The sequence below is a fragment of the Pinus tabuliformis genome, chromosome 3_2 (assembly GCF_031772625.1).
Source record: "Pinus tabuliformis cultivar Carrire ecotype Pingquan chromosome 3_2, CPIR1, whole genome shotgun sequence".
Lineage (NCBI taxonomy): Eukaryota > Viridiplantae > Streptophyta > Pinopsida > Pinales > Pinaceae > Pinus > Pinus tabuliformis.
In genome coordinates this window covers 883,938,692-883,949,055 of record NC_142302.1, presented here as the reverse complement: position 1 = coordinate 883,949,055, position 10,364 = coordinate 883,938,692, and positions in this window count along the sequence as shown.

Sequence of the window (10,364 nt, the reverse complement as noted above, 5' to 3'; positions counted from 1 at the left end):
CAATTACCGATTCAAACTAATTTTTCAAACCAAGCTTATGCAAAAATTTAAAAAAAACTACACACCTTCTTTCACTTTGTAGAAGCTTGATATTGAATCTGATGTATCTCTGCAATTTCGGATCATCCAGTTATGAAATTGAGACCTATAGTAGCCCTCTGTGTCCTCTTTCCAATGCCACCAGTCTGATCCAAGTTGGATTCTCCAAGGAAGAGTTATGCACAATATCCCAAGATGACCTGATTATAGACTAGTTCAGTAGAGCGAACTTGTACGACGTGCCATGAGTCACTGTTTTGACCTTTGGATCTGAAAAAGATATACAAGAAACTAAAGTCCGTCCTCTTTCTTTACCTTCTTATGAAATTTCAATCCGATGCTCAGAGAGAAAGTTATGACAATTTTCCCCAGGTCACCTGTTTGGAATGTAATTCAGGAGTCTACAAAAAGACCAACTTCCTCAGATCATATCTCCGCAAATATAGCGCGAAAAGCTCTGAAATTCAGACCCGAGATTGAGCGCGATTTCTTCTCAAATGTTTTTTTTTAGCTTCTGAAACGTTGCAGAAAAAAGTTATAGCGAAAATGCCACGATGACCTGTTTGGAGTAGCGAAACCCTAGAATCCAAAGCTCTGACACCAAATGTTATGAAACCAGCACACAAAAAGATAGAAAAGAGAGATCCACGCCTTAGAATTCAGACTCTTCGAGGGGCAACCTCCTTTACATTACATAAATGAACAATTCTTGGATGATTCAAATGAAAAAACCTCCTTTCTATATATAGGAGTCTAAGGAGTCACAATATAACCCAGCCGACCTAGCAATAATAATATAAAGCCACAAAAATAACAATAGAGGGATTCTATGGGGCACAGTAATAACAATATGGGGAAAATAGGGGCACAACAATATTAATAAGGGATACAACTACAATAGTAATGGGGTAATCACTAGTATTATAGGGACCCAACATAGTTAGTATAATTAGTGATTATTGATTTTAAAATTATTGTATCTAATTAAACACTTTTTTCTTTAAATAGTGGCAAGCCATGTTATAACATAGTTTTCAATTAATAATGGTTTATGAGTTATTATCCATAAATGTGAGCTAACTTATCATTATTATTCAAGAAAAACCATGCCACCTATAATAACTGGTTGGTGGTCCATAAGGGGATAGGATTTCACTCTTTCAAAATGCCTCTAGGTCTTGGATTGTTAACATATTTCCTTACATCTAAGGAAGACAAGATCTTAAGCAAACAATAGTTTTAAATCATACTCTAGGACCAAAACAACCATTTTCACTTTGAATTGAAGAATAAAAATAAAGTAATTTTTAAATTAGGAAAAAATGAAAATGAAAAAAAAAAAAATATTTAACTACGAATTGTATTACTATAGTTTTAAAGTGAAAATTTGATCCACAAACTATGATGGATATTCCATTGGATGGTTCATGACAACAAATCTGATAATATTATATTAAAAATATTAAATTCTATACTATTACAATTTTATTAAATTTCTAGATCTGTAGATTTTATTGTAATTAGTGCATGCATGTGAAAGGAAATTATGCAGAAAATAGAGAACAAAAAAGTAAAAGTTCACACACACATAAGACACAATATAAGGTTTGGGAAACCTTTTCGGGAGAAAACCCAGCTAGAAGGTGAGGTCGCTTCGCTCTCTTTCTCTGTCTGGAAATATGGCTACAGGTAAAAATAAATATGGTATATGGCTCATGGGCTGATACTCTGCATAAATACTTTTTGTGTGCTCTACCTCCTATCCCTCTTGGTTATTTTTGCTCAACTTTGGAACAAATGAACTCGAAAGAATGGAATGCATCTTTCTCCTAGTGGCATGGTTATAACACATCCTGATAGCCTACTAGTGGTTAAGTTTTACTACCTCAACTCTTAACCAGAGTTACAATATAAACACTTCTAGAGTCTTTTACATCAAAATCACGTGATTATCCCATTTTCCATTAATAATGGGGGCTAACGCGGCATCCTCCTAAGCCTTGGTGGTAAAACATTAAGCTCAACATCTGAGTGGCATAACTTTCACATACAAACTTCGATTGGCGGACTTCTTGCGCCGCTGGAAATATCTATGTGTGTAGGATAGAATGAAAAGGTGTGACGCTAAAGTGGAAAATTTTTACCCTCAAAAAACATCGTTTTATGCCTCAAAATGCTCTCGAAAGGCTTCAAACTTTGTTTTTCTAAACTAGGTCTCGTCAATAAAAATAGTCTTGTGAGCTTATTCCTCCACTTTTTCCACTTTGAATGCATCAAGATAGATGAAAAAAATATAATGATCTAATAAGAATCACACCTCTCCATTTTAGGAGACTTTTGGTCCCTAAAATCTTCTACTGAATGAGGTGAGGAAATTTGTCCTCCATCTTCTCTCTAGTGTACCATTGAGTTTTGCTTAGAAGTTGTCCCTGTTAGGAAGGGAGGGTAACTTCGAATGAACTTGTTTATTTCATTACTCATATCATGAGTTTATACATGAGTGGAGAGACTCTTGGGATTCCAATTCCAAGGTCTCTTGGTTTTCTCAAATGCATAACTAACAATATTTACAATAATCCTTTCAGATCAGGTGTCAACATTCCCCCCCTTAATCTGAAGCGATGTTGGTGGTCCAAGCATCATTCTGAATCTTTCGAACTTTTGTTTTCCAAGTGCTTTGGTGAAGATGTATGTAATCTTCTCATTTGTGGAATAATGGCATAAGTGGATTATCTTGGCCTCAACATGATGTCGAATCATATGATATTTTGTATTTATGTGCTTGGTTCGATCATGGAACTTAGGATTCTTGGTCAGCTTTATTGCATAAGTGTTATCAGTCAAAAGAGGAGTTGAATGTGCTTATTTCTCTTGCAAATCCTCCAAAATTTTCCTGAGCCACACAATTTCCTTTGGTTCTTTATTTGCTGCCACATATTTTTCCCTAGTCATGGAATCTGTTGGAACTGATTATTTGCGTGACCTCCAGAAGACAGCTCATGGTCCAAGACTCATAACATAACCTGAAGTAGATACCCCAGTTTCTTTATCTCCATCGAAGTCTGAATCAAAGTATCCAATCAAGCTGAATTTTCCCACCTTTGTATACTTAAGTCCAAAGTCTTGAGTTCCCTTCAAGTACTTTAGCACTCTTTTTGCAACAGACCAATGACTCTCACAAGGATTTTTCATAAACTTCCTAGTCTGGTAGTAGTCATGTATTTGAGACTTCCTATGAGTTGTCCATACTTCATTTCATCCTCAAATTCTTTTCCTTCAGTGGATGTGAGCTTTAAATTTTGTTCCATTGGAGTAGTCAAAGGATTACGCTCAGCCATGCCAAACTTGTTCAACAGATCTCCAATGTACTTCTTCTGAGAGAGGAATATAAACTTCATATGTTGAGTTACTTCAATACCAAGATAGTAGTGAACATAGCCCAAATCTGTCATTTCAAAACCTTTACTCAATTCCTTCTTTATGGATGCAATGTAGCTCTTATTGTTCCCTGTCATAAGAAGATCATCTACATACACCACAAAATATACAATTGTTTTCCTAAATTTCTTAACAAACAAAGTTGCATCATCAAGATCATAATGTTTGAAGTTGAGTTTCATAATATGCTCATTTAACTTCTCATACTAGGCTCACAGTGCTTTCTTGAGATCATACAAGGACTTTACAAGCTTGTATACTTTGTGTTCTTGAACCTTCACAACAAATCCTTCTGGTTGGGACATAAATACATTATCTTTCAGATATCCATTCAAGAAAGAAATTTTTACATCAATTTGATGGACTTTCTAACTGTTTTGAGCTGTCAAGGCAAAGAGTGTTTGGATGGTAGCCCATTTATTGTGGGGGGGAAATTCTCCTAATAGTCGACCCCTCCCTTATGTGCAAAACCTTTTTCCAAAAGCCTAGCTTTATTCTTGTCAAGTTAGCCATCTACTTTATACTTGTTCTTAAATACCCACTTTCAACCTATTGGTTTGGTTCCCAATGGAGGATCAACCAGCTTCTAGGTGCTATTCTTTATCAAGGTGTCATATTCTTTCAGTATCGCTTCTTTCCATGCATCATGAGAAACGACTTCTTTGAAGGAAATTGGTTTGAAATCTATAGATAAATTTGGTTCACAATCATAAGAAACATCCATATCAACAAGTGAATCAAAATCTTCTACATCGCCTCCATTCTGTTTGGTTGAACTTATTGTTCATGTCTTTCCAACCTCATCAGATGAACACCTTCAAGTGTCTTTGTCAACCATTTTGGAGGAAATTTTTGATATGGTCCAAGCTGCTCAGTTGACTAAGATGGGGTTGAATCAATATTTAGTCTCCCAATTCTATCAATCACATCACTCAAAGTGTCATTAATGGTTGGAGCTTCATGCGGGGGAGAGAGTGGTTCAAAAGAAGATTCCATAGATCGATCCAGTATAGGAATCCCCCTTGAAGATGTGGAATCTCATTATCAAATTATTGAAAATACTTTGCATGTATGAATCTATCCAAGCGATCAAGTTGCCACTCAACAACATTGTCAGTCTTGGAAGGTTCAAGAAAGATCAAATCTCTAGATATTATTTTCTTCTTGTTAACTTCATCATAGAGACGGTATGCTTTGGAGGTATTTGAGTACCCCAGAAAGATACACTTGTGACTCCTTGCACTGAGTTTGTTTCAATGTTCCTTAGGTATCAAGGCATAACAGGTGGAACCAAAAACCCTGAGATGCCTCACCGAAGGAATGTGGCCATACCACATTTCATAAGGAGTCTTGTTTTTTATAGCATTAGATGGACACTTATTCTTTATATACAAAACACATAGAACTACATTAGTTTAACATTTTGAAAAACATCATGGAGCATACCATATTTTTAGATTGTCTTGTTCATTCGTTCAGCTACTTTGTTTTGTTGGGGATTATAGGGAACAGTTGTTTTATGTTTGATCCCATGCTGGAGAAGATAGTTTTCAAATTCATTTGAAGTGTATTCTTTTCCATTATTAGTGTGAATAGAGCCAATATGATATTGTGCATAATTTTCAATCTGTGCATGAAAGTTCTTGAATATTTCAAAAGCTTCAGATTTTCTCTTCAAAAAATAAACCCAACACATTTTGGTGTAGTCATCAATAAATGTCATCATATATTTATTACCATTTGCAAAAGGAACAGGCATTGGTCCACATAAATCAGAATGAATGAGCTCAATTTTTCTATGTGCTTTGGAATGAGAATCATGAAAAGATTGTTTGTTGTGCTTTCCTAAGATACAAGCATCACATTGCTTAAATTTCCTAGGAATTGTAGGAAAACTAGTAACACCATTTTTATTTTTCTTCAAAAAACGAAGTTTGTCATAGTTTAAGTGTCCAAATATAGCATGCCATAAAATAATTGATGGAAATGTACCTTCATCATAGTGAGAACTGTATGATAAGCACGAGCAGAGGTTCCTTGCAGCTTCAGAAGTCTTTCTTCTTATACCCTTGGCATGATAAGTGAGTGATCTGATGTTTTTCTGACCTCGACCTTCCATCAAATATATGAATGGAGTGTACTTGATGGCATATGTGGAAAAAAGACAACAATTTTACCCTTAGCTCTGGGAGGTCTAGAACATCATGTAGAAGAAATTCTGGAAGACCAGGTAGTTTGAGCCTAATGGTGCCAAGCCCTGATGGCTTAAGTTTTGACATGTCTACAAAGTATACTGCTCCATCAACATTATCAGTGAATCCTTCAAATAAATATCTTCTGAAAGTCATGTGGCAAGTTTCTCTTGAATCAAGAAACAAATCATATTTCCATGAAGCAAATGAATCATTGAATAAGTCTTTAGCTACTCCAATGTTGCAATGTGCCACAATATAATGAGCAGACTCGGGTGCTTTATCTTACCCTTTGTCAATTGTTTTACCTTTCCCTTTGTTTCTTTCCTGCTCAATTCAGTCCCAAGGCAACTTATCTGTGGATTCATGTTAGGTCCCTATAATACTAGTGTAGCCCCATTATTTTTATTGTTGTTCCCATGTATCCCCCATATTGGTATTGTTGTGTCCCATAGAAGCCCACTATTGTTATTGTTGTTGCCTTACATTATTATTGTTATGTAGGCTTTGATTATATTATGACCCCTTAGACTTCTATATATACAAAGGAGGTCCTATCATTTGTATCATCCAAGAATTGTTCATTTATGTAATTTAAATGAGGTTTTCCCCTCGAAGAGGATAATTTTTAAGTCGTTGATCTATCTATTTGTGAGTTGCTTGCATAACATTTGGTATAAGAGCTTTGGATTCTAGGGTTTCGCTACTTCAAATAGGTGACCGTGGAATTTTCCCTATAACTTTTTTTCCACGAAGATTCAGAAGTTGAAATTGCAACCACGTGGAGTCGAAAAGATTCAGAAGTTGAAATTGCAACCATGTGGAGTCGAAAAATACTCAGAAGCTGAAATTGCAACCATGTGGAGTTGAAAAATATTCAGAAGCTGAAATTTCAACCACGTGGATTTGAAATATTGGTGAACTTTGTGCCTGAATTTCATATCTTGGTTCATTATATTTTCTGAGATATGGTCCAAACAAGTTAGGCTTTTTTCATGCTCCAGAATTTAGTCTCAAACAAATGACCTAGGGAAAATCATCATAACTTTCGTTTCAAGCATCAAATTTGAATTATGTAAAAATTAATGAAAGTGCACTAACTTTAGTTTCTTCTGTATCAATTTCAGGGCTGAGTATTGAAACATTCACGCGTGGAATCCCATACAACTTCTCTCTATTGAACCAGTCCATAATCATGTCATTGTGGGGTATCTAGCATAACTATATATTGAATAAACCAACATTAGTATAACTTATGAAATTAGAAATAAGATTCACGACTAAATGGAAGATCTTGGAAATTTGAAATTACAGAGATACAACAATTGCAATATTGAGCTCCAAAAAAGCAAGAAAAAGGTGTGTATTTTTTAAATTTTGTTTGAAAAAACAGTTTGAAGTGATTCAAAGGGCATATTGAAGCATAGATATAAGTATTTGGTTATAAAAATCCTCCAAAACAAAATAATTCTACACCCATTAAGATCTCAGAAAGCTCTACTATGATGCATGAAGAGGAAGAATTACAACATGATATATCAAAAATATGGGACCAAGTGCAACAAATTTCGCTCTCACAAAGAGAAACCAAAGATGACATGAATGGTTTAAAATTTAAGGATGGTATGGAAGGTAATATGGATGGTTTGAAAGAAAACATGGAAATTTTGAAGGAAGGTTTGACAAAGTTGTTGCAAGAAAGGTTTCCCGGTGGCGACAAGGTAATCCATGAAAATCATGATGAGGAAAAAATGAATATGAATTATTATTTTAGAGACTCCAATGTGGGGTTTAAGAACCATCACATTACAAAGATAGATATGAGGAAGTTTTATGGCAAGGATCCGGTAACATGGATACTACAGATGGAGAAATATTTTGATCTACAGGATGTGCAACCCTCACAAAAGGTATGTATTTCATCTTTATATTTAAAACCCAATTAGTTTGTATGGTATAGATGGATTTTTTCTCATAAACCACTTGTCACCTGGTAAATTTTTATGGAGGAAATAATATTACATTATGAAGATACAAAGAGAAACGCCTTCTTTAGCTAATTGATAAATCTCAAACAAAAGGGTTCAATGGCAGAGCACATTGAATACTTCCAAAAATTGAATATTAGGGTAAATGATATTCGAGAGGAGCATAGGATTGATGTCTTCATAGGGACTTTAAAAGATAACATCCAACATGAGGTTTTCCTTTGCGAACCCGATTCATTGGAGAAGGCATTCAGGGTTGCAAGAAAAGTTGAAAGCAAAATTATGGCAACCAGAAGTCTACCACTCACAACTATAAAGAGGGAAGTGATGTTTCTCCTAGTATTCCGCAACCTACAAGGTTGACACCACAAAAATTGGAGGAAAAAAGAGCAAAATGGCTTTGTTACAGTTGTGATAACAAACACACTAAACGCTATAAGTTGTGCTGAGAAGAAATTATTCTACATAGATTGTGAAGAGGAGGAAGAAAAGGAACAAAAAACATCAAAAGAGGAGGAATACACTAGGAACCAAACCCTGAGAAAGAAGAAATGAATCTGACCATATCTTGTAATGCATTGTCAGGAATTATCACTCCTCAAACTGTCAAGATATAAGGATATATCAAGAAGAAAAAGGTAATAATGTTGATTGATTCGGGCTTACCCATAATTATATTCATTGTAAGATAGCCAAGGAGTTGAATTGCTTCCTATATCCAACACCAGAGTGTCAAGTGATGGTTGCAAATGGAGGAACTATAAATTTCTCTGGAAAGTTCCATAATATCAAGCTAACCATGGGGGAATATGTATTGAATATTCCAATGCTTTCCATTGCAATAGGCGGTGTTGATGTTGTACTAGGAGACAAAGGGTTACAATATTTTGGGACAATAAATTTTGATTTTCAAGAACTTTTCTTGATTTTTTTTGGGAAGGAAAGGAAGTCTAATTAAGGGGTATCGTAAGGAAACTAGGAAAGATAATCGGCTCTAATGGCATGACAAATATTTTGAAGAAATAATAATGGGGTGTAATTGCACAATTTTGCTCACTAGAGGTTCAAACATAAAAATCGTTTATTTATCCAGATCTCCAAAAAGTCTTAGACAATTATTCCAAGGTGTTTGAGACTCGTAAAGGCCTCCCACCTATTAATGATCATGATCATGTTATTAATTTGATTCCAGGGAGTGTTCCTCCAAACATGAGGCCTTATATATATCATTATGCCCAAAAGAGTGAAATTGAACGTATGGTTGCAGAAATGTTAGAGGCTGGTATAATTAAACCTAGTCAAAGTTCTTTCTCTTCTCCAGTAGTATTGGTGCTTAAGAAGGATGGATCATGGTGTATGTGTTCAGATTGTAGGGAGCTAAACAAGCTCACTATTAAAGATAAATTTCCCATTCATGTCATTGAGGAATTGTTGGATGAATTACATGGAAAAATTTACTTCACCAAGTTGGATCTTTGTTCAAGATATCATCAAATTAGAATGAATACTGAAGACATTATGAAAACAACATTCAGAACTCATAAGGGTCATTATGAATTTTTAGTCATGCCTTTTGGCCTTACTAATGCACCTTCCACATTTCAAGGTTTGATGAATTGCATTTTCAAACCCTTCCTTAGAAAATTTGTATTAGTATTTTTTGATGGTATACTAATCTACAGCAAGTCTTGGAAGGATCACATTCAACATGTTGACAGGCTGCTCAAACCATTGGAGGAGAAATAATTATATGCAAAAACCTCTAAATGTTTCTTTGGAGTATAATAGGTGGAATATTTGGGTCATATTGTATCTCATGAGGGTGTTAAGGTAGACCCTACCAAAATTAAAGCCATTAAGGAATGGAAAATCCCCACAACCATAAAGCATCTTCGAGGATTTCTCTAGTTGACAGGGTATTGTCGCAAGTTTGTTAATAATTATGGGAGAATATCATCACCTATAACATCATTACTAAAGAAAGATTCATTTTCTTGGACTCCAAAAGCAATAAAGGCCTTTGAACATCTTAAAGAGGCAATGTGCCAAGCACCAGTTTTAGTTATGCTAGACTTCACAAAAACTTTTATTGTCGAACGTGATGCCTCGGGAAATGGAATTGGTGTTGTTTTAATGCAAGAAGGAAGACCCGTTACTTTTTAAAGTCATCCAATCAAAGGAAAGTATTTACACAAACCTATTTATGAGAAGGAAATGTTGACAATACTACATGCACTAAAGCAATGGCGACCTTACCTAATGGGAAGATAATTCAAGGTAAAAACATATCATGATAGTCTTAAATATGAACAACTATATCTTTAGAAGAGCAGCAAAAATGGGTAACAAAGATGTTGGGTTATGACTTTGAAATCATCTACAAAAAAGGGAATAAAAATGTTGTTGCAGATACACTCTCAAGAAAGGATGAGGATGTGGAAGCATTGTTTTGTGCCATTTTTATTATCCAACCTGAGTGGGTAACCAAATTAAGGGATGAATGGAAGAATTATGAAGATTTGTGGTCACTCATTCAAAAGTTGCATCAAGATCCTAGTACATCTAATACATTTAGCTGGAAAAATGATTCATTATGGTACAAAGATCGCTTATATCTTTGTAAGAATTCCCAACTCAAACAAAATATTCTTTTGGAATTGCACACCTCTCCCTTAGGAGGGCACTCAAAATTTTTAAAAACTTACCA